Here is a 25,784-nt window from a genome sequence, read left to right as displayed (position 1 = left end):
CGTGCAACACTCTGTCGAGAGGGCTGGTATGGAAGGGTGCTCCAGCTGAGACTGGGTAAGCGAGTTGCTGTATGTCTTTGTAAAGCAGTCATGGTATGGATACAGAGTGCAACTGGAGGCTTCACAAAAAGATTCCTCAGATAGAGTTATCTGATTATATAGTTCCTCCTTCTTGCTCGTGCCCTACCTCCCAGGAATTAGTTTTTTTCATCTGGAGAAACTGAGATATTTGACAAGGCAGCAAGGAGAATGGAGAGGCAAAAAGTCAGTACTTTCTTCAGCAGAGTATGAGTGACTTTGTCACTTTTCTAGGAATTTTGAAAGAGGATCATGGGATGAAGCAAGCCTTTAACCAAGGGATGGTTTCCTACGTTGTGGAATTTCAGCCTCTGTTGATGGTTAAGGCAAAATGGCATCACCTAGTTGATCGCCTACTACGCTCACCCTAAACATGGACTTCATAATCTTTATGTACCTTTTGCAAATGGTGTATGTATCTGCAAAATGGGTATTTAGGAATTTAATCTGATTAGTTGGTATGAGTTAACTATGTTAGAAGTGCAATGACGATATTGTCATTTTAATGTTTAATCTCGCCGTAGGAATTCTGGGCCGATATCAATAGGGAGTAATACATGACCTTAGCAGACACTCAGCCCTGACAGTTCTGTTTTGAAAATTTTCACATTCAGTGGGGTGGCCTCATGGTCTCCAATAATTTAAATCCTGCACATTCCATTTATGTGACAAACTCCTACTGTTTTAGGAGAATCTCAAGCACAGTTGTGACAGGTGGCCGTGTAATTCAAACAAGCTGTGGTAGTTTTCAGGTCAAACAATGCAGACTTAACTTTCTTAGAATCTCCTTTGACGCAGATGTTGCTTTCTTTTTTTATTACCTAAGCTTTACCTGTGGAAACTATTTTCGTTTATTCTCTACAAGTGTGCCTTGAGGCAATAGCAACAGGGAGGGTTAAATCTGCACTTTTCACTGTCAAAACTGGTAGTCTATAAAATATCCAGTTTTGTTTTTGTTTTTCATGATGTGACATTCAAACAAATTCATATTTTCTCTACCATGGAGTTAGAAACTTGATAGAGTAAATAGAGATGACGAGGACTTTCTTAGTCAACCTGGATTGAGATGCATGGTATGCATTGGCATGGGGAACCAAGTTAGAATTTAAACAATATCAACTTAATGTCTTTTACGTACTTAATGACGATTTTATTTATAATTGCTATTGGAGATTACTTAAATTCTTAAAAAGAGACAGGCAGGGTATAACAATGTTCGTTAAAATTAGCAGAATTGGTAGAAGAAAAATATCATTTTATTCCATTTTAGGCGGTTTATTTGCTAAAGGGCCAAATGTTATTTTTTCATATAAGTAGACTTTACATTGTAGAAATAGGGTTGACTCTGAGGGCACTTAAGAATTAGGGTAACCAGCTCATTTTGGTTTGCCCAGGACTTTCACAATTTTAGAGTTGAAAGTCTCACATTCAGGGACTTCCATGGGATACAAGACAAACTGGGATAACCATTCCTCTTTTCCTCTTTTGGCCCTGCTCTTACTTCATTCTTCATAGTTCTTCAAATTCTAACAAAAGCAAACTCCATTGTAATCAATAAATTAAGTACGTGATAGAATTGGATCTTATATAGAAGCATCTACATTGTGCATCGGTTTAGAGTCTACTGTGAAACTCATTTGCCAAGACCCCTTGAAGTATTGGTTCAAACAGATGTTGGCGTTGCTGAAGTATAATGTAGAAGCTATTTTTCACCCTGAGAAACTCAAACTTAAATCTGCAAATGAGTGACTTAGAGCATAAACTAATGAATCTGCAAGAAGGTAACTGCCAAATTGCTCGACAGCATGCTAGAAGGCTACTTAACAAGAAACTACTCTGAGTCCTTGCTGAGCCAACTTATCAAGACTTAAAAATGAAAGTGCCTAAAGACAACCTTTCTGGATCTGTTACAGTAAAGCCTTATTACTAGAATATGCGCGTCCTATTTTTTAATGCTAGGCTTGCGGAAGGGTGCTCTGAAGACAGTGAGGAAATCACTCTCTGTCAGTGGACTAAAGCAGTAACCCTCCTAAATCCTACCTCCAGGTTGCAGTTGACAGGAAAATCTGTGGAAAAGTTACTATTTTATCTGGTGAGCTTCAGCAATTCAGGAGAATATAATAGTTTTCAGTATGAATTTACAGCATAGCAGTCATCGTAGATAACCTGGTAGGGGTCCGATCAGTTCAATTATTCAGAATATTTAGGGTGCTAGAGAACTACGAGCAAGACAAGCACAGGTATTGTTTCTTAGGTGACTTATGCTGACAGAATTTGCTTTTTTATTTGCAGTATCAAATCAGAAAAAACACATTTATTGCAGTGTGGGGGAAAAATCAAAACACTCTAGAGTCAAAAAATTTGAAAGCCTTCATTTTAGACTTGTCTATTACAGTTCATAAAAAGTATGGTTTCTTTGAAGATTAATAAGCCATGGTAACGCTATAGGGAAATACTTTTGCATATGTAAACATTCCCATGTAAACAAATCTAGGGGACTAAAGTAAACATCAATATGTTTAAAGTAAAAAAAAAAAATCAACAAAAGCAAACAGTGCATTTATTCAAGGCTCCTCTGCTTTGTCGTATAAGACTTTTGATTCAAACTGTTGGGCTCTAAAATGAGCAAACTCTTAAGTAGGTAATTGCCATGTGTATGGAAATATAGCCTCAGTCCCCCACCCTAAAATGTGCACACATTTAGAGATTTTGACTGTGCAAAAAGATTAAAAACAGTCCTCGGTTTTGCTTACAGCCTTATTTCCCCCCCCCCACTTTTTTTTTAAAAACATTCTTCAAATTTAGTTCTCAAAAGAATTATTCTGACAGTTGTTGGAATGGGATTGCCCAACAGTCCCAGCAAGGTCATGTAGTAGGTTACAGTTGTGGAAGATGATTAGGAGGGGTCTATATTTATCATGGAATATACTTTGGAGAGTGTTTTCCCCTTTACTTATTCCCCCATTTCAGTTTGTTTTCTGGTAATGTGGTTCTGACTTTTAGAAGCAGATCGCAGAAAAAATTAATGTTAATTAAATGTCTCATATTAGTTAGTCAATCTTTTACTGAATAAACAGCCTTTAAAGGGACTGACACGATCCTGAATTTTTATTATTGTTAAAATTGTTTTAAAACAACAAAGAGAAGTAGTTTTCTTTAGTTAAATTTTTTTCCTGTTATTATGGCACTGATATCTCTTATATGTCTGACAACTATTTTTAAATTTTGTAACAAATATCTCTGATAGTTTGAGACTGTCAGGGTAATGCTAAGAACTGCATCAAAAGTCCCCCATCCATAACATCATATCTCAACATTGATTGAAAATGTAAAAAAGTCTTAAGTGCAACTTTAATGATTTATACCCATTAGCATGGAAGATATCCAGGGGAACATGGAAAATTCAAATTTGAGGGTAGAATAAAAAGCATTGCTCATGAGATTAAACATTTTACATATGAACTTTGTCATTACTCCATACTCTCTCACCTTGAATAGTTTCATGGTTTATGATTTGTTTTATAAACTGTGTGATGAAGACATTAGCCATCCGTTAGAAATATTTTAGAAAGTGCAATGGATTAGTTCACCTATGTTTGTAAAATATCATATGATAACAAATTGAGATAGTATAAAAGATTTATCGTGAATGAAGGACACATAGATATTGAGAAAATCAGAAGTAGTGGTATGTGGAAAATAAGTAAGCTCCAAATTTTGCTAGAAATGTCAGTAATCTGTGTATTATTGTAGGAAATACACATATATATGAATATATACAGTCAAGTAATTTTTCTCATTGCTGAAGGTTTACATGTGCTCAATCTTATAGTTACCATTGCCAGATGCTTTTTATTTTGTTATTTCTCCTGAAAATATTAGCTTTTTTGAATATTTTATTATTTTTACTTTTATATTTTAGAGTATAGTTTCATTTTTAGCAGTTTCATTCACTTAACCCCCTTTTCATGTTCAAGTTTTAAATGAAATATATTTTTCTTATTATTTCATGTTTAACAATTAATTTCTTTTTAAATTATGAACTTCCTTCTGACTATATCTTTGTCTATTACCCCCATAAGTTTTGATAAGTCATTTTCTAAATGACTTGTGCTATTTTTTCCTAAAGCCATTGAAAAATTGACCATAATTTCCCCTTTTAATAAATTTTCTTGAGTAAAAATTAAGGAAATGGGACTTTTTGAGAAAAACATGTATGACTTAAAATGATTCAAGAGAATATAGAAAACCCAAATTATCCTCTATACCTAAAGATATAAGAAAGCTCTCCAAATTGTTCTGAATTATACAAACTCCATAAAATCAGAATATTTCATAAATGTACTCATTCAAACCTTTCAAAATCTGACTTTTTTCTTGCCATTCAAGTATTGTGGCATTTTTCTTTAAAAGGGAATTCTCTAGCCCAAATTGCTCTAACTTTGAACAAAACCTAATGAACATAAGATTAGAAACATAAAAAAAAGTGGTAGAGACAAATATCATATGAATGAAGCTGCAAAAACTCAAAGTAATATATTAGTAAATAAATCTAAGCAAATATGAAAATCCTAAGTGAAACATCAAAAGGAGAACTGACATTTGGATGTTACTATGATCAGAGAGCAAGAGTGAGCAATATCTCTTCATATTGTTAAAAGCAGGAGAAACAATTAAAAATCAAGATTGAATAATAAGGCTGATTAATTAAACATCAATTTAAAAATCAGTTGTATTCTTATACCACTTAGAAAATAAGAAAAAAAAACAAAAAAAATGTCATTCATAATAGCTCAAAAAATTTAAAGCACCCTAGGATAAAGCTACAAAGATATGCATAAAACCTATATAAAACATTCCAACTATAAAATATTCCTGTTAAAAGGAAATATACATTGAATAAATGGAGGTTGATACATGTGTTTCTGAGAAAATATGTATCAATGACTTTTTTCAATATCAAAAAGACATCTTTGCATTTATTTGAGCATGATTGCATTTATTTCAGTGCAGGCTTAGGTTCTCCAACAAACATCAGCATTCAGTGACTTGAGTAAGAAAGTTTATTCTTAATCTAACAGTCAGGAGATGACAGACCCAGGGATGTGAAGGTGGTTCTGTCAACTTTAGCATGTGGCTTCTAAATTTTCTGCTAATTTTGTTACTTCCAAGTAAGCCAGAAGAAGGAAATAGAGAAGCCAGGGCATATAATCTTGAAGAAGATGTCCTAGGATTTGCACACATCTCACTGGCAGGAAGTTAGTTACATTGGCACATCTGGTTGCAAAGGAGGCTAGGAAATGAAGTCTCTAGTTATTCAAAAACATGCCCAGTAACAAACCAACTCGATATTTAGTGGCTTAAAATAGTTAATGATCATATTATTATTTCTCATGCTTTCAGTGGATCAGGAATTTAGGAAGAGTTCTTCTGGGTGGTTTTGGTTTAATGTCTCTCTAGCTGTAATTAGAAGGTATCTGGAGGAGGAACAGAGCTGCAGGGTGGTGGAATAGCTATTGGTGGGTTAGATATTTCTCTTGCTGTTCTTGAGCTTTTCCACGTGGTCGCTTCACATGGACCAGTTGGTGCTTTCTCCCAGCATGGCAGAATCTGGGCAATTGGACTGTTTACATGGTAAGTCAGGGTTCCTTAGAGAAAGTTTTCCAGAGAATTAGGCTGCAATTTCATTACCTTAAAATGGCACTGTAAGAAGCCTTAAAAAGTCACCCAGTGTCATTTCCATTGTATTCTACTGGTCAATGCAGAGAAAGCCACCAGATTTAAGAGGAGACAAAGAATGCCCCTTTTAATGGAAGAGTGTCAAAAAATTGGGGACATTATTTTAAAATTGTCATGCTTACTCAAAGAAAGAATGAGAAAATGGAAGTTGAGAAATAGCTACTAGTCTCTGTCTAGGTCCCTCTGGCTTCCTAAGTATGCATACATTCTGGTCTCCACATAAAAAACACCACACACAGACACACAGACACACAGACACACACCCACACACATACATGTGCACACACAACCCCTGCAAGAACTTAATCCAAGGTTCTACTTACCTTTTATATCCAGTTCAAAGACCAAAATCTGTGGCTAATGCTCTTTTCTTTGTATTAATTCCTAAGAGATGTTTTAGAGAATGGGGAAATGATAATATCAAAGACAAAAACATCAATATTTATGGAATATTAGGAACAAAAATGTTTACATAAATAAACTATTGTTTGGAAAAGAGAAGGTTTGAAAATACTCAGTTGTCCATAACAAATATAGCACCCTTCTTGGCAGAATTCTAATTACCTCAGAGAGGGTAAGTTCCTTTATTAAGCCTGTCTTGCCAACCCTGATTTTTCCCTCTAGAGTCAACTTCCTTTTTCACACTCGTTTATGACCCCCTCCCTGACTCTTTTCAGGTTCTCCCTTGACCATCACACCTGACGGCCCGCTCTTTCAGTGAATACTGAAAAATATGGAAGTTTGGCGATCTGAGAACTACTATGGAGCTTGAACAATCATAGGTTTTTGTGATTAGGCTTGTCATTTATTTAGCAATGCAATTCCTTTAAAAATTCACTAGTCTCTGGTCAATTTGCTTCCAGTTAGTTTTATGTGACATAACCATTCCCAAAGATCTCTTTTGGTTACAGTGCCTGAACTTGTTGAATCACTTCTTATATTGGATGGCTTCTGAGCTTAGGTCATCAACCCTGTCTCCCCTCTAATGGGGCTCCCTGAGGCATTTGTAACCATAAATTCATGTGGTTTGACAACACCCTTAATCTTATCTTTGCTTACAGCATGCCTTTGGCAGTAATCTTAATTCCTGCTGTTTCCATAAAGAAGCAGTTGTAATTTTTAACCCTCAAATGCCAAAAATGTCTGGACATTTGATCAGTTTATATTCCAGGTCACTTGCACACAGAGCCTCCCTTAATTACAGCATTCTTTTCCATATGTGCTTACAAATTGGCCAATTTGTGGCTGAATGTCTTCTCACCATATATTACTAAAAGCAGTCAGGAGCAGCCATCAAAAACTAGCATTCTACATTTTCTCAACCAGCTCCCCTATGATTGCAGCTGTGATAAGTATTGAGTCTAATTTCTAGGTGATCACAAGCAAGCATTCTGCAAATGCTTTACCTTGTCATAAAACAGGTGACCAAACTTCGGGACTATAATAACATCTGTGTCCTTTCTACATTTTAAGCAATTTCTAACACAAGCCCTTCTATTCTAGGATTTTTTTGTCAGTGTCTCACATCCCAGAATACAATTCCGTTTGTTAGGTTTTGGGCTCAGGTGGTAGAAAAAAATATTCTATCGTACTCTGCCTTAAATAAAAGAGAAGTTTGTATCTCTCTCAAGTACCAATTCAAAGGTGAATGGTCTAGGGCAATATATTTTAAGGAAAGAGCTTAGAAGTTGCCCCCACCAGGTCCACTCACTCTTCTTGGCATTAATTTAATCCTATAGCCACAGTAAACTGCAAGGGTAGGCAGTCCATATCCAGCTAACATTTTGGGTAGGTTTTCATGACATTCAGGTGAAAAGTAATGTATTTTTTTTGAGAACTTAACAAAATCATTCAAATATTGACCTGTAATAAGCAGCATGTGAGAATAATAATAGAATTCCTGAAAACAAAGAACACTAGAGTTGGAAAGTGTACTGGGTAAGGAATTTGTCCTAAAACACATTCCATTGAATGAAATAATTAAAAGAGTGTGTTGCTGATGCAAGAATAGATAAATAGCCTAGAGGATATAATGCAGAGACATGTCTCGTGACTCATAAAAACAAGGCATATGATAAATATGGCATTTAAAGTTGGTAGTGGAAAGATTCATTAGTAAATGATATATATTAGTATTAGAAAATACTGATGAACAGAATGAACTCAATGAACTATAAAAGTTCCAGAAGATTATATAGTTAAATATCTGTACAATCAAGGAGCAAGGAGAAATTTTTTAGAGCAAAGATAGCAACCATAAGGACAATATTGACATACATGATTGATAAATTTTGCAAATAAAATAAATCATCATAAAACTTATTAAAATGCAAGTGGAAATCTGGGAAATCTACATAACTTATAGAATATATAAAAGATTTATATTTTATTAGAATATACAGTTATTACCAATGAATAAGAAAAAAATCAACACTGTTATCCAAAAATGCTCAAGGTCATAAATCACAAAACTACATAGAATGTTCTGGGAACTTTTGAAAGAATGTTAAACCTTACTAGCTATAAAAGAAACAATTAAAACATTGAGACCATTTTTTAATTATCAGAGGGTAACCAATTGAAATTGCAAAGTCATGGTGAAATGAGAATATTCATGCACTGCCACAGTGCATGAATTAATTAATAATTTTTGTAGAATATGGCATTATATATCCAAAATTTCAAAATGTTTATACTCTTTTAATGATAAATCACAACTCTTGGGAAGTTTTGAAGAACAGAATTGTGAAAGTTCATAAAAACTTACGTTTAAGAATGTTCATCAGACTGCCTCTTGTATCAGCAAAACACTGCAACTTCTTAACAGTCCCTCAAAGAAGGTTACATATGTGATACATGCATATGATGAAATTCCTTTCAATATTAAAATCTGTGCTACATATGCATATTTATTTACTCAGAATGGTACTAATGATGTTTAAGTGAAAAATTTACATCATGTATAGTATACATACTAGATATATAAACATCTATATATACATATACACGTAGGAAAACATATGCTTATGTATTTTTTTCTCTAAGATGATAAATATTTGAGGAAGTTTATAATTAGGGAAAAATTATTACTTTAATTAAATTAATTAGCTGATTCAGGTAAAAATGAATTCTCTTATGAATGAATTGTCTGCTAAATACAATTAGCCATGTGATTAAAATGGTTATAAATGGAATCTTTTTGATGAAATTGAGTGTTTTATTGAGATTGTACTTCATTATATTATATTGGTTAAATTTGTATCTGAATGAGCATTTAATCAAAAAATATGAAAATAAACAATACTCATTTGCACTTATTGATAATATATACTTTTCTATGCTTTTAACTTTCATTCCGAATGAAAAAAATTTTAAAAATCCAGAAACCATATATTTTTTCTATGTATATGTATATATGTAAGGATGTCTCAGTGCTTATCTTTTTATTTTAAACACATACTGAGTACCTTCATTTTTAAGTATAAGCCAACACTGCTTTTGTTACCCTTCATAGTTTGCCTAAAATTAACCCATGTTATTATATTCTATGATATCCATCTTCAATTTGAAATGTGCAAGGTATGTTATCTATTTAAATGGAAGCTTGATAACCTAATGTAACAAGCTTGAACATCAGAAATCAGCTAAAATCTTTTATGTGACAATTGGCTCACAAATTTCTGCCTGGGCAGATGGTGTTGGTTTTAAAAGAAAGACATAATTTGCCTGGAGAATTTCAGAGAAATCTGGGCATCTTTTTCAGATTCTGGTAAAGGAGAAAGGTGTCAATTTCTTGACAGCCCCAGCGGTTTCTGTTACTGTTTGCATGACAGATGCCATGAACAGATTGATGTGTAAAGAAAGGTAAGGTACAAGAAAATCATACATTAAAACTCATTAGCTGGAGATAGACACACTCTACAGGGAGCCGCTCAGGAGCATTTTTTGATGTATAGAGAATGTTTAACATTCTTAATATATGTGCTTTTTAATGTGCTGGGACTAGATTTACATATGTGATGCTTGCCGAAATGGGAAAGAAAACACATTGGCTCGATGACAAGTAGACTGCCATGAATACGTAGCAGAAAAGAATAATTCTTAAATACAACTTTCAATATAAAATGCATTTTATTATTTCATTTATGTATCCTCTCTGCCTGGGCCTATGGAACTAAAACCCAATCATGGGACTATTACTATTAAAAACAAAAAACAAGCGCCACTCAACATATGACATTTTAAAGAAAGAAATTGAAAGCCATATTACTTTTATGATCTCAACTCCTATTTTTTATCATTTTCTCAAGAATATAAAATATCTGATCAATTTATGAAAATGAAATACTACTTTTTGCTTAGGTTATTGTGTATTTGACCCAGGATATTTTTAAGAATATTTTCTTTGCTTGGGAAAGGGCTAGATAAATGATTTCTATCAACCCTATCTATTAACCTGGAGAATAGCTTTGCACATTTACAAATTTATAGATTTCTGGTACCTACATAGTGCTTGAATGAATATAGATCATAAATCAAATTCCTCAACACTAATAGTGACACTCCGATGTCAATCATCATAAGCACTGTTTAAAAGCCTAGGAGGGCCCTGCCTACGGTCAATTTAGCACTCTAGAATAAAGACAATCACAAGTGCTAGGTCAGCAAAGGGCCATGAGACTGTAGCCCTTGTAAGCCATGGGGAGAGAACTAATAGAAATTCTGCGCTGCATTTACCATGTACAAAACTCCAAGGGTAATTTGTCTGAACAGCAAGTAAATATGGCCCACTATTCACATAACACACACGCACACATGCGCGCGCTCGCGCGCACACACACACACACACACACACACACACACACACACAGAAAAAAAAGAAAGAAACTCCTGGGAAGAGTTTCTACAAATTATTTACAGAAATAGATCAGCTATGATCTTAGATTGTCTAAGGTAGATGTTAATGTACATTAACAGAGCGGAAAATGATCTTCATCTTCCTTGCTTCCATTCTGAATATCATTCTCCTTACTTGAAAAAAATGGAAGCAAAATAGAGCATGCTTACTTTTGCTTCTTCTCTCATCTTTTAACATCACGCCACTTAATCTAGACAATGGATGCATCGCTTCTTAGTAAGCATTTCAGAATATTGCCTCCAACTCTGCGCCTTCATGAAAAACTTCCCTTCCTCCCCTACTTTGAAGTATTGCTTCTTGTTGTTCTCTCTGGCGAGAGAGGTTTATAATCCCACATCTCATGTGGCATGTTCTACAAACCCTGTTACAGTTCTCATAACTCCCTGTGTAACTCCTTGACCATAACTTCCCACTCACACAAAATTGCTTTCATTTCTGAGGCTCATTTTTTTTTCTAGCTGTGATGCCCTAAAACACCTTATTGCCCTTATTTGCTAACAATTTCCCCTATTTGTTATGGAATTTGGCACATGGCTATATTCCTGTGAATGTACACTTATTTGATCCAAGAATCCAGAATTGTTTGGTATTCTCAATACCATACCGACAACCCTCGCTATCATTAGCTTCAGGCATCTGTTCCTGTGCCCTCACCCAAACCCTGTTAACCCTTAGAACTGCTCTAACTTGAATTTATATATGAAAATATCTACCATAGCCTCCTGCCTTCTTTCACTGCCTTACTCTCCTAGACACATTCTTTGATACCTTGTCCCTTAAGCTCAGCTTTGTATCTTTATTGATCACTTCACTTATAGCTTCATTTCCTTCCTGAATCTTCAGTTAAGGTTCTACTTCTTGGTTCTTGCTTTCCTGAGACGGTTTCCCTAAAAACCCTCACCATTTACCACCTGTAGTCACACATTTGGATAGCTTAAGGTAGACTATAAAAATCACATAATCATATGTTTTGGTGCTACTCGAAATAATTTCAATTCCCTTTGGGTCCACAGTACAGATCAGCTACCTTTAGTCAACCTATTCTATCTAATCTAGCAACTGTATTATCCAGGATCTTTCCACTTAAAGAGACAAAAATAAAATATCTGAAGTCTGGGCAGTGATGTTTAACCTTCAGAATTCATGAGAATATCCCCCACAGGGCTTGCTAAAATAAAAGTTGTTGGTCTCCATTCCAGAGTTTCTTATTCAATGAGTCTAGGATGAGGACTGATAATTTGTTTTTCTAACAGTTCTCAGGAGTGGGCACTACACTTTAAGAGCCACTGGTCTCCGAATAGAATTCCTTTCAAACATGTCTGGAGACAGGTGTTCAAAAAGATCATAAGAATACATCTATTTCTCTCTCTCTTTCTCTCTCTCCTACCATCCCCCCCTTTCAAGAGAGAAAAAATGGTACTAAAAGCCCCAGGATTAAATATCCCTTTTAATTCATACATCTAGAGGAAAAACACTGCCTTTTCCCATATCTCTTATAAGACACCTGGGAAATGAAGTGGAAGGAGTTAGCCAAACCAGCTGCCTTATGTTACTAAGGACCAGGAAAGGAGAGAACCCACAAAGAAAGTATGTTAGATTGATGTCTTCTGCAGTGTGTTTTCATCTTTCTATCTTGCTCTTAAAACGCTCTATACCACTGCCTCACCTTATCTTAGTAAAGACTCTTTAATGACAATTTAACCAAAAGTAGCTGAGGTTATAAAGCAAGACATCACTCACCTCCTGACTCAAACATGTAATTAAAAAAAAAAAAATAATGTTTAGGGCCTACAGAGTATGTGTGGCAAAAACAGACAAACAAATGGTTTGAATATGGTTTGTTTGTCTCCACCAAATCTCATCTTGAAAACTGATCCTCCATGTGGTGGTATGGGGAGATGGGGCCTGGTGGGAGACGTTTAGTTCATAGGGATGGATCCCTCATGAATGACTTGATACCATTCATATGGTAGTGAGTGAGTTATCACTCTTGAGAGACTGAATTGGTTCTCAGAGGAAAGGATAAGTCCCCAAAAGAAGCTGGAAAGCCCCTTGGGTTTACTATCTTTTCTCACATGCCTGCTTCCCCTTTGATCTTCTCTACTATGTATTTTCTTTTTCCTTTTTTATTTTTTTTCAGCATATTATAGGGGTACAAATGTAAAGGTTACATATATTGCCTTTTCCCCCCTCCTCCCTCAAGTCACAGCTTCAAGTGTGTCCATCCCCAGTTGGTGCACATCACACTCATTATGTATGTATATACCCATTCCCTCCCCCTCCCACCTGCCCAACACCTGATAGATGTTATTCCTATATGTCCACTTTTGTGTTGATCAGTTAATACCAATTTGCTGGTGAGTACATGTTGTACTTATTTTTCCATTCTTTGGATACTTCACTTAGTAGAATGGGTTCCAGTTCTATCTAAGAATAGATAAGAGGTGCTATAACACCGTTGTTTTATATAGCTGAATAGTACTCCATGGTATACATATACCACATTTTATTAATCCACTCATGCATTGATGGGCACTTGGGTTGTTTCCACATCTTTGCAATTGTGAATTGTGCTGCTATAAATATTTGAGTGCAGGTGTCTTTTTCATAGAGTGACTTTTGTTCTTTTGTATAGATGCCCAGTAATGGGATTGCTGGATCAAATGGTAGATCCACTTGTATCGCTTTAAGGTATCTCCATATTGCTTTCCACAGATGTTGAACTAGTTTAAGGTCCCACCAGCAATGTAGGAGTGTTCCTATCTCTCTACATCCATGCCAACATTTATTGTTTTGGGACCTGTTAATAAAAACCATTCCCACTGGAGATAAGTGATATCTCATTGTGGTTTTGATTTGTATTTCCCTGATGATTAGAGATGTTGAGCATGTTTTCATATATTTGTTGGCCATTCTTCTGTCTTCTTTTGAAAAGATCCTCTCAATAGACTCAAAAAAAGCATTTGACAAAATTTAACACCTTTTTATGATAAGAACACTTAACAAAATAGGCATAGATGGGGCTTACCTAAAAATGATACAAGCCATATATGACAAATCCACCACCAACATTATACTGAATGGGGAAAAAGTGAAAGCATTCCCACTTAGAACTGGAACAAGGCAAGGTTGCCCACTATCTCCACTTCTATTCAACATAGTGCTAGAAGTCCTTGCTATAGCAATCAGACAAGAGAGCAGAATTAAGGGCATCCAAATGGGAGCAGAAGAGACCAAACTCTCCCTTTTTGCTAATGACATGATATTATACCTAGAAAATCCCAAGGATTCAACCAAGAGACTCCTTGAATTGATAAATGAATTTGGTAAAGTCTCAGGATACAAAATCAATACACAGAAATCAGAGGCATTCATATACGCCAACAACAGTCAAAGTGAGAACCAAATCAAAGACTAAATTCCCTTCAAAAAAGCAACAAAGAAAATAAAGTACCTTGGAATATATTTAACTAAGGAGATAAAAGACCTCTACAGGGAGAACTATGAAACACTGAAGAAGTAAATAGCAGAGGATGTAAACAGGTGGAAGAGCATACCATGCTCATGGGCTGGCAAAAATCAACATTGTTAAAATGTCTATACTACCCAAAGTGACCTACAGAGTCAAAGCAATCCCTTTTAAAATACCATCATCATTTTTCACAGATATAGAAAAATAATTTTACGCTTTGTATGAAACCAGAGAAGACCCCGAATAGCGAAAGCAATCCTAGGCAATAAAAACACAATAGGAGGTATCAATTTACCAGATTTCAAACTATACTACAAGGATATAGTAATTAAAACAGCTTAGGATTGGCACAAGAACAGGGACATTGACCAGTGGAACAGAACAGAGAACCCAGATATAAAATAATCCTCATATAGCCATCTAATCTTTGACAAAGCAGACAAAAACATACACTGGGGAAAAGAAACTTTATTCAATAAATGGTGCTGGGAAAACTGGATAGCCATATGTAGAAGGCTGAAACAGGACCCACACCTTTCACCTCTCACAAAAATCAACTCATGCTGGGTAACAGACTTGAACCTTAAGTGTGAAACTATTAGAATTCTAGAGGAAAACATTGGAAATACTCTACTAGACATTGGCCTAGGCAAAGAATTTATGAAGAAGGCCCCAAAGGCAATCACAGCAGCAACAAAAATAAATAAATGGGACATAATTAAACTAAAAAGCTTCTGCACAGCCAAAGAAACTGTCAAGAGAGCAAACAGATAACCCACAGAATGAGAGAAAATTTTCATGAGCTACACATCCGATAAAGCGCTGATAACTAGAATCTATTTAAAACTCAGGAAAATGAGCAAGGAAAAAATCAAACAACCCTATCAAAAATTATGCAAAGGACATGAACAGAAACTTTTCCACTATGTATTGATGCAACACAAAAGCTCTTACCAGAAGCCAAGCATATGCCAGTACCATGCTTCTTGTACAGCCTGTAGAACTGTGAAGTACATAAATCTCTTTTTCTTTATAAACTATCCATTGTTAGATGTTCTGCTATAGTAACACAGAACACAGTACAATTATTAAAATTTGCTTTTATATTAAACACCCACAACCCTGTCCTACCCCACCAACCAACCCAACACATACACACCCCTAAGTCTACCAACATGTCTTTTATAAAACATGACAATGACCTACTTTCTAATGTTTTTCCCTTATTATCCATTTCTTTGACCTTCAAGTCTACTACTTCTCATTACTATTTAATCTCTTTACCATTTCATATCTAAAACATTTAATGTTATTTAATAATTTATGTCAATCTCACTATATTTGATTTTGAATAACAGAGGGACTGTACTATTCATTCCATATCCTGGGTTTCTAGAAAAATTTCTACACAAATTAGTACTTCAGATGAATATATGAAAGAATGAATATATTTTATGAATTTACTTCCCAACCTTCTTCTAAAGGTCAAAAGATAAAAAAAAATCATCACTTTAATGAATTCATCATTCAGATTCATTGAATTCATATTTTTATAGGTTTGTAATTCATGGAGGGGGGCATGAGCAATATATGTAACCTTAACATATGGACCATTCTATCATTTAAAAATGTTTTCATTTTCATTTTTCGTAGTTATACCCAAATTATCAACACTCACTAGGTGAACTGTTGTTGATTTAAAATGTTGCCATTATTTCATAAAAATATTTTAAACAGGCAAAAATTAATATTGTTTCTAAACAAGTCAATGCTCAAAAATGAAACAAATCTAAAGAAACCACCAGAATTAAACAATACCAAAATTATAGAAAGGAATTCAATAAATTATCAAGACACTTTTTTCTTGTATTTATTTAAGTACCTACTTATAAATAAACTAACATTTTAGAAAGTCCTTCATTTAAATATGATTTCTTATGTAATGCATAATAGTAAAGATGTGCATGTATTTATCATAAATTCTCTGTAAAGTTTTTAAGTGTGAAAAGAACTTTTATTAATAAATGTCAATTGCAGAAATTATTGTTTAATCTATTTATTTTTGTTATTTTGAATCCTTAAAGGATTTTTTAAAAGATACACTGAAACAAATTGTTTTAATAAAAATACATAGATAGTAAATTATTGAGCTACCGGTCTCCATGTATAATTTATATAATTACTTTTATAAGACACTGATGAAAGTCTTTAAAGCAACTTTAAATACTGTATATTCTTAGAATATTTCCTTTCCAAAAATTTGTGGCATGTTGTGATAATTTTCATAAAACCATCAATATTAGGCCAATCTACCAGTGCCACTGTGAAGAATCTATGAGATGCTTATGAAAAGTGTGTCATTTCTACCTTAGATTTTTGGAGAAATGTAATTACAACTAGTCAATTTGTATAGTAAAAGATACTTTGCTCAATTTTGAATATAGATGGGAGCCATAGAAAGAAGGGAAAACAGATGATTGTATGGTATCAAAATAATTGGACAAGAGAGGAAATGAATGATGGAGGAAGAAGGAGGAGTAGGGAGCCAAGTGCACGGGTTTCAGACTTGTGTTTGTATACTGGAGGAAACATCAATCAGTGCATGAAACAGGTGAATGCATATGGAAATAATTCAACAAAAAATATTGATTTAACATCTATAGGTCCACAATTCCTTATATAAAACAATTGGGGCAAGATGTACGTGGAAAATTAGAATCTTTTGGATTTTAGAAGGTTACATGGACAATATACTTTATAATACATAGCATTTCAGTAGGGTCTGGTGCAGCATCCTATAATTAAACACATTGAAATAGGTCTTTTCGAATAGCACAGAATAAATAAAGACTATAATTATTTACATATCAGTGTTGGTTTAATTTTGCCAGCAAATGAGTTCCAGTGAAGTTAGGTTGTGCTGCCAAATGAGAGTTAAAAAAAAAAAAAATCAATGAAAACAACAAGAATAACCCAAACCCAATCAAAACTAACTTTTTTTATTCCAGAGTTCAGATTTTAGAATTGTAGATAAAGGATTGTGGCTCTGAATGTATGCTTGCTTGTACAGTCAATGTCAGGCTTATACTCAAACTCTTTATGGGAGAAAAGATTCAAATGCTTGAAAAACTTAGACACTTTTGTCACCATAACATGTAATCCAAGGCTTCAATTCTGCAGTTCAGCTAGTGTGACACCAGGATAAACTGTTAAATCAATATACACACAACGAGCAGTTGAGAGACAAATTCATATGTAGGGGTTCTTGGCTGGCAAAATTCAGAAAGTCCAAGAAAAAAAGCTCTTGTTTTATAAGGCTGGGCGCGGTGGCTCACGCCTGTAATCCTAGCACTCTGGGAGGCTGAGGCGGGCGGATCGCTCAAGGTCAGGAGTTTGAAACCATCCTGAGCAAGAGCGAGACCCTGTCTCTACCAAAAATAGAAATACATTAATTGGCCAACTGAAAATATATAGAAAAAATTAGCTGGGCATGGTGGCACATGCCTGTAGTTTCAGCTACTCGGGAGGCTGAGACAGGAGGATTTCTTGAGCCCAGGAGTTTGAGGTTGCTGTGAGCTAGGCTGATGCCATGGCACTCTAGCCCAGGCAACAGAGTGAGACTCTGACTCAAAAAGAAAAAAAAAAAAAATTCTTGTTTTAGTTGTGCAGGTGTTTATGGTTTAAAAATAGATGTAGGAGGTTTTGATATAGCTCCCTTCTCCACCTACTCTCAAGCTGAGGTCCTATGGATGAGACTGATCCATGTGAAGATAATGACAGTAGTATTGATAGGTGTCACATTAACAGTCTCAGTTGCTGCAGAATCTGAACTAAGGGCACCTATTTTTGCCTAAGGACTAGAGATCTTACCAAGGAAGTTCTCGAGTTGAGTCTTGGTGGATGACTTGTCTTCCAGTCAGTGTGATTTCATGCATGGGACAGGGAGCAGTGACTGCAGACATATTATTATTGCTCATATTGAATTCTGGTGACTCACTAGCTATGGTGAAGTCTGTGCACAAATGAGACTGAACAGACCAGTGTGGGAAGCGCATCATCCCTGGTCACAGCTGTGGCTACTTCACTGAGTATTGCCATTTTGTTAATTGCCTAGATTCCATTCCAGCACTTTCTTAGTATGCTAACTCTGTTCGTATATCTTAAGTTTCTCTCATTTGTATTCACCTGTGTGTTTCAGTCCTGTTGGATAGAGTCAGATGTGAAATATGATTCAGAATCCATAGAAATTATATGAAAAATATTTGTGTTAGTACTCCACTTAATAAAGTAACAGCCATGTAAGAAATATTGGAATGCATTCTGGTCATACTTTGTGTTTTCTCCCCAAATAATATGACTCAGTAAATAGACATGTGAGCCTTATTTTTCAGCTGTGCATGATGCAACAGTGAACTTCTTGTCAGTGAAGTAGAGGAATTCAAAATAGACAACAGTTGCAGTTACAATATTTGCCGAATCCAGTACACATAAAATAATAATGGAGGCAGTCGTTTCTAAAGGCTGCCAGACAGTGGACCAGCTGAGACAAGGCAATGAAAGAAAAAGAAATTTTGTTTTTCAAAAACAAAAAGAAATTGGGAACTAGCCAACCCACTGGTTAAAAATAAAAGGCTCAGTTGGGAGCTAAATGGGGAGCACAGTAGCCCTGGTCTTATGGTATCAGCAAAGTAAAAACCATATAAAGAAAAAATACCACCCCTACAAACCCAAAAAACCAAGTCAAAGAAAAAGAGAGAAAGGAAAAAAGTAGGAGAGATCAAGAGACTCTAAGACCTTAAACATGACTATATTTCCTAAAAGTTAAATGGATTTTTTCACTACATGTCACTAAACATAACCTTTGGCATGTTTCCATATCATTGCAATATAAAGGAAAACATCCACTATCTACCAGGGACAGTTTGTTTTTTATTTCTTAATCTGACCACTGAAAATTTATCTAGAAACATGTCCTAAGAATCTATGGTTCTTTGCTGTATATTATACGAACCTAAACCATTTTACAAAGCACTAAAGACTCTATTCTTGTGATTAGATTTAGTGACCCTCATTCAAGATTTGAGAAAAGAATAATAAAAAATAGTATGTTTTATAGAAAGAAAAAAGAACAAAAAAACTTCACACATTTAGCTAATTGGTAATTCTAAAAATTATCTTTCTTTGTTATTTTCTTTCTTTCTTTTCTCTTGATCTCTCCCTGTCTTTCTTTTGTTACACTGCTATAGTTTAAGCAATTACTGGATAAAGTATTAATAATTATTTTGGATTGTTGCTTAATCTAGGTAAAGACTACAGTGTTTGGGCATAATTGGCTTAGTGGTGGTATAAAAGCAAGAATTCAGTTTAGAGTTTTTACATTTCATTTGATATGAATTATATTTTGACTTTTAATATTTAAATTCATATTCAACTCTATTTCTTTCTCTAAAAAAAATCACAGACATGCATGTGGGAAAGTACCACTCAAGAAGTTCCCAAATGACATTTATTAGTAAAGTTACATATTATTCAAAATAAGCCTGAGTGTTTTTCTTAAATGTATTCACTACAAAGTTTCAAGGAAATATATCACTAAAAAGTTCTATGATTTCCATTAATTAAAAGCACTCCCTTATTTGCTGAGAAAATTTAAGTAAAGTAGGTAACACTTTTGGCCTCAATTTTTTTCTTTATTTAAAATGAGAGTGTTGAGTTTTCTTACCAAATTTTGAAAAATATAAACATGTAAGAGTGGAGTTCATAAAAAAAAAATTATCACTGAAGTAGGTTTTTTTTCTTAAAATGGTGGATAAGAAAGAAGAAGAAGAAGAAGAAGGAGGAGGAGGAGGAGGAGGAGGAGGAGGAAGAAGAAGAAGAAGAAGAAGAAGGAGGAGGAGGAGGAGGAGGAGGAGGAGGAGGAAGAAGAAGAAGAAGAAGAAGAAGAAGAAGAAGAAGAAGAAGAAGAAGAAGAAGAAGAAGAAGAAGAAGAAGAAGACTCTTGAGTCTTCTTCTTGAGTCTTCTTCTTCTTCTTCTTCTTCTTGATGATCTAAGAATGGACCCTAACTCTCCATCCCAATCTCCAGAGGCTGTACTGGGGAAAGAGGGTAGATAGAAAAATCCTCACAATCTTGACCAATGCACTTCCTTCCCCAACACACATACACAGGCAATCAACTAGGAGAGAAATAGACTGTCTAAATTAATGGAAATGCACTTAAAAGAGGCCCTACCAATCACTGAGGAGTTTGTATCTCAATATCTCAGTACTGCAGAAGTAGATGCAGGAGGAAGTACTGGAGCTTGCCACTTTCAGGGCTCTAAGCAGTAAATGGTCCAAGATCAGAGGTATTTTCCTTAGATATAAGGTATACTCATATTTACATATAGCTAATAATCTTTCAGAACACTTAACAGCATCCCAAAACTAATATCAGAATCTGTGTTCTCAAAAGAAAAAACAGGAAGTCTGCACATAGTCTTAGCTAGGAATTTCTACCCCACCCTTCTCCTTACCCTCAGATTACAGACAAGCAGAAAGCTAGAAGACATTTCAATTTATAGCTTAGAAGGAAAGATGTTTTTTCTGATAAGTTGGGAAAAGTCACAGAAAAAGCAACTAAATTTTACAAATCAAAGATTAGGTTATGATCTAATTATATAAAGGTTTTAAAAGAGAATAGAAGAAATGATAAACACACCATTAAAAGAGACTGAAGAAGAATACAGCCAAGAAGAAACCATAGGTCCAGAAATAAGAGAAAGCACAATAAAGCCATAAATAGAAAAATAGCATAGTTATAGATAAGCAGCATGATGTTGTTGTATAAACCCACATATACACAAGGCATATACACAGTATAAATGTACACAAATAGCATGTATACACACATATTGCATACATATACACATATGCACACAATAAAATCAGGAATGCAGGTGTTAATTTCCTTTTCTTTTAGAGTAAGTGATTAATTGATTGCTTATAATTAAAACATAAAATAGACACATGATGACTATAAGCCCTTAAAGTGTGTCATATTTATTCTCTTAACTTTATAGGAATAACTCACTTCCAGAGACAAAACCGTTGTTTCTCTTTTAAAATATTATAAAGTAAAATCCTCCCTTCTCCACATAATAGGAAACATGGCTGCTGCCAGCTCCCAAATGTGGCATCTTAGGACTTCATCCACCAAGAATAAACTGGCAGTCTTGATCACAAGCCCAAAACTTTCAGGCAAGAAGTCATTGATCCAGCTGGGATCAGTTGTTTATTCCAAGCTCATTGATGATACCCTCATACAAATTGATCCCACTGCAGCCACATAAGTAAGAAAGATTAGAGACATCAGACTGATGAACTGTGACTGAAAACTGCTAAACTTCTCAGGTCTCATATTACTTAAGTTTTCCACATACTTCTGTTGAGAATCGTGTTACCTAGTTGAACTATCAAACCCTTTAACTGCAGTTATGATTAAACATAACTAATTATGCAAATCCAACCTATCTTCTTTTTCTTTTTGCCCAACCTTTTCCTCTCTGCCCTCTGATTCCTCCTTATAGTGCCATACTCTTGTCCAAACATTTTTTTTTACCCTAGTCCCTAGAGTCCATCTTTCATTATATATCTATGCCTTAAATCTTAAGCCTCTGAACATGATCTTTTCTGAACATAGTTGACATCATTTAACTCTGACACTCAGACTCAATACACTCATCTTCCCTGCAGCTATCCTAAAGAGAACACAGCATTCTCTCATCCTCCTACGCTGCAGACTCTGAGATGACAATGGCATCCTCCTACTCCCTATTTCCAATTTCAGGTGGTTATTCTACTATTCTCTCCTACAATCACTTCCCTCCTAAGGTTCAGGATCTCAGACTGTAGCCATCTTCTACTGCTATTTGTGACTTCATCTCCAGAGTTCCCAACTCTTATCGTAATAGACATTAGTATCTACATTATTCTCTACTCCAAAAACTTCAATTAGAGTAAATGTGAAAAATCCAATTCTCCAAACTGAAAATTTCTTTTCTAGGAGTTGCTCAATCTAAAAATCCTCTTCTTCATATCTTTGGGAAGTCCTAGGCTTTGTCAGCATTTCAAACTATTAAAACTCTGTGAATTTAAACTCTAACACATATAATCTCTGATCACAGCTTCATTTTTCTTCATTTCTTTCAAATCATTTTCTAAGCAAATATCTTTGATTTCACTGAAGTGTTGAGTTTCTCCAAACTGATTCACTTTTGTCCCCACCTAGAAACTTCCTAGGTAGTACAGATACTATGTTGCAACTCAACTATTCCACTGTCACATATTCAATTGCTTTGTACCTTTGTATTCTGTTCTCTATTATAGCTGTGATAACCTTTTCCCTTAGATCAATATAGCCATTGAATACTTCTCACCTTACACTTGTACTGCTAAGCTCTGTGGAACAAATCACATGGTATATAGATTTAAGCCACCTCAAATTCACAGTCTACATTCTCAGTTTGTATGTACTATTCATAAGCTATTTTACCTGTTTATGGTCATCCTTTTGTCAACATTTCACATATTCAGTATTTTTCTCAAATATATTTTGGGGCTACCTGTGAAGACCAAGGATGATTGTTTTCCTTTACCTGTGACTAAAACCAATGGAGTCATTATCAATAACAATATTGTTATCAGTTTCAAGAATTTCTGAAGTTCCATACACAAAGCTCTCATAAGATGGTTGATTCTGAGTTATCTGATATATTCTGGATATATTGAATATAATGAGCTACCAGTTTTAGAATTAAAACACATTTCATTTTTTTTTTTTTTTTTTTGAGACAGAGTCTCACTTTCTTGCCTAGGCTAGAGTGAGTGCCGTGGTGTCAGCCTAGCTCACAGCAACCTCAAACTCCTGGGCTCAAGCGATCCTGCTGCCTCAGCCTCCCGCGTAGCTGGGACTACAGGCATGCGCCACCATGCCCGGCTGATTTTTATATTATATAAATCAGTTGGCCAATTAATTTCTTTCTATTTTTATGGTAGAGACGAGGTCTCGCTCAGGCTGGTTTTGAACTCCTGACCTTGAGCAATCCGCCCGCCTCGGCCTCCCAAAGTGCTAGGATTACAGGCGTGAGCCACCGCACCCGGCCAACACATTTCATTTTAAATAACATGAGAAAAGACAAAATAGAGGCAATTTTTCAAGAATTATAGCATCCATAATTATAATCTATCTGTGTTATTCATGGATTTTGTATTTGTGAATTCACCTTCTTGCTAAAATTTATTTGTAACCCCCAAGTCATCACTTGACTCCCCCCTTTTCAGTCATTGAAGAACATGCATACACAAGAGGCAAAGAATTTGAGTCTTCATGTACTTTGCCAACTAAGGTGGAATAAAGTGATGTTCTTGCCTTCCTGTTTCAGCTCCCATATCATAAATGAGTATTATATTGGTGTTTATTTAGTACCATATTTTCTTGTATTTGTGTGTTCTGTGTTATTAATTTCACTGTATAAAATGGCACCCAAGCATAGTGCTGAACTGTTGTTCAGTGTTCCTAAGTACAAGAAGGCTGTGAGGTACCTTGCAGGAAAAACACAAGTGTTGGATAAGTTTCGTTCAAGCAGGAGTTATAGTGCTATTGGCCATGTATTCTATGTTAATAAATCAGTGATATATATTAAATAAGATGTCTTGAACAGAAACACATATAAAACAATATTATGTATTGACTCGTTGATGAAGATATTGTGACTAGAGGATTGCAAGCTTAACTCCATTTTCAGTTGGGGACAATGGTTAATTCCATGTTCACGGGAACCTTACAGAACATAACTACCTGAATAACAAAAACTACCATGAGGAGAGATTGAGATTACAGAGATTTGAAGGGTTGTGATAAATGACCTGCTTGAGTATTCATGGTGGTGACATAAACTAAACTACTGCCCATTCTAAAACAATAAGTGTATGAGCTGCAAATAACTACCAAGTCACTCAAAATATTAGATGGGTGAAATATGTTATGATCAACAGTCTGTTTATTGGGCCATCAATCAAAGTCTCTGATGATTTTCTTGTCAACTTTCTGTAGGTGAGCCAACTGGCTTAGCTGGACAAAACAGATGTCAGTCTTCCTTCTAGTAGATCAAGAATCCTAACTGGAACAGTACAACTCAGCAATAATAGTCTCTAAATAAATTGCTGCACAAGAAAACTGTCTAGCCCCCCAAATAATTGGAACTAAAAGATGCTCAGGGAGCCACAGGAAAAGTGAAAAGTAGGAAATTAAAATTTCTTAAATAATAACTCTATGCCTGATAGTACTCTAAAATTTGACCTTATTTCATTTAATCTTATGGCTATCTTTTGCTATCAGTATTATTATCTTCATTACAGATGAATTACTGAGAAATAAAATGCCTACACCCAACTAATAACTGAAAGAGCATGAATTAACAACTGTTATTAATACTTTCTGATTCCAGAGATCATGTGCCTTTAACTTAAAATTCTATGTTTTCTATTCTATTTTCTTCATTGTCTTTTTCCTTTATTTCTTTTCAAGGTTTTCAATCTTCTTTTAGAACTGCAATTCAAATTATTTCATAAATCTTTAATGATATTCTGAAACATATAAAGTGCTAATATAAAATAATAGCATTATTTTACTCTAGGACTCCCTTTTCAAACTTTGTTGTATCACGTAAGTGCATTACTTGATTGTACTTTGACATATAATTTCCCTAAAAAATGGTACAATTGATGGTTAGACATTCAAGAACGGAAAGCAACTGTTTAATAAAAAATTGCACCTCAATTATAATTTTGTTAATCCTGAATTATGAAGCATCATCTAGTATGTTTCTATAGAAAGATGCATTTCAAGTTACAAGTTGTTACATAGCAAGCATAATTTACCTGTATTCACTGAATCTTAGAAACGCCTTCCCACAACATGCTAGGCAATGAATAAAAGGGAATCCTCCACTAGAAGACCCTGGTAATACATTCTGAGACCTGTCAGGGATTTTTTTCAAGGCTTACTTGGAAAGGAGATTAGGGCTTACAAAAGGGGGAATGTGAACAACTCTAAGAATCTCCTTTCCTGAAATGGACCTGGCTGGCATTTGCTCTTGTCTTGAACCAGCAGCTTATGGCTTGACGAACCATGTGTTATGACACATAGATTAGTACTTTATTACTGAAAATGTGTCTAGATAATTAGTTAGAAAAGGTGCATTAGATACCTCTTCTTTGCCTCTAGAATTAATACCACAATGCTTAAAACCTTGTACATACTATAAAACGGTGTCTAGAAGGTTAACTTCAACATTCCAGTGAATCTCATAGAAGATTGAAAACCTTGATATCAAATAAGAAACTATTTGTATATATTGTGGCAGTTCTAGATACAATATGTATATTTCCCTCTTTCCTTTACACATCACATTCATTTCAAACTTATTTAGTGCTTTGTTAGATTATACACATAAAGAGGCAGTACATTTATAGAATATATGCATATAAACATTTTCAAATTATGGAAATAAGGGTAAAGATTCAATATACAAGGCCC

At 34.8% G+C, this 25,784-nt stretch overlaps 1 non-coding gene across 1 annotated transcript; it reads right to left on the bottom strand.

The window, feature by feature from the left end:
- Positions 1–15,856: 15,856 nt before the first annotated feature.
- LOC142875321 (small nucleolar RNA SNORD56) lies at positions 15,857–15,927 on the bottom strand. The gene has a single exon (XR_012922711.1). It is a non-coding gene; the product is annotated as a small nucleolar RNA SNORD56 (small nucleolar RNA).
- Positions 15,928–25,784: the final 9,857 nt, after the last annotated feature.

Source organism: Microcebus murinus, chromosome 13, assembly GCF_040939455.1.
Source record: "Microcebus murinus isolate Inina chromosome 13, M.murinus_Inina_mat1.0, whole genome shotgun sequence".
NCBI lineage: Eukaryota > Metazoa > Chordata > Mammalia > Primates > Cheirogaleidae > Microcebus > Microcebus murinus.
The sequence above is the reverse complement of the archived record's forward strand: the minus strand, read 5'-3'. Positions and strand labels throughout refer to the sequence as shown.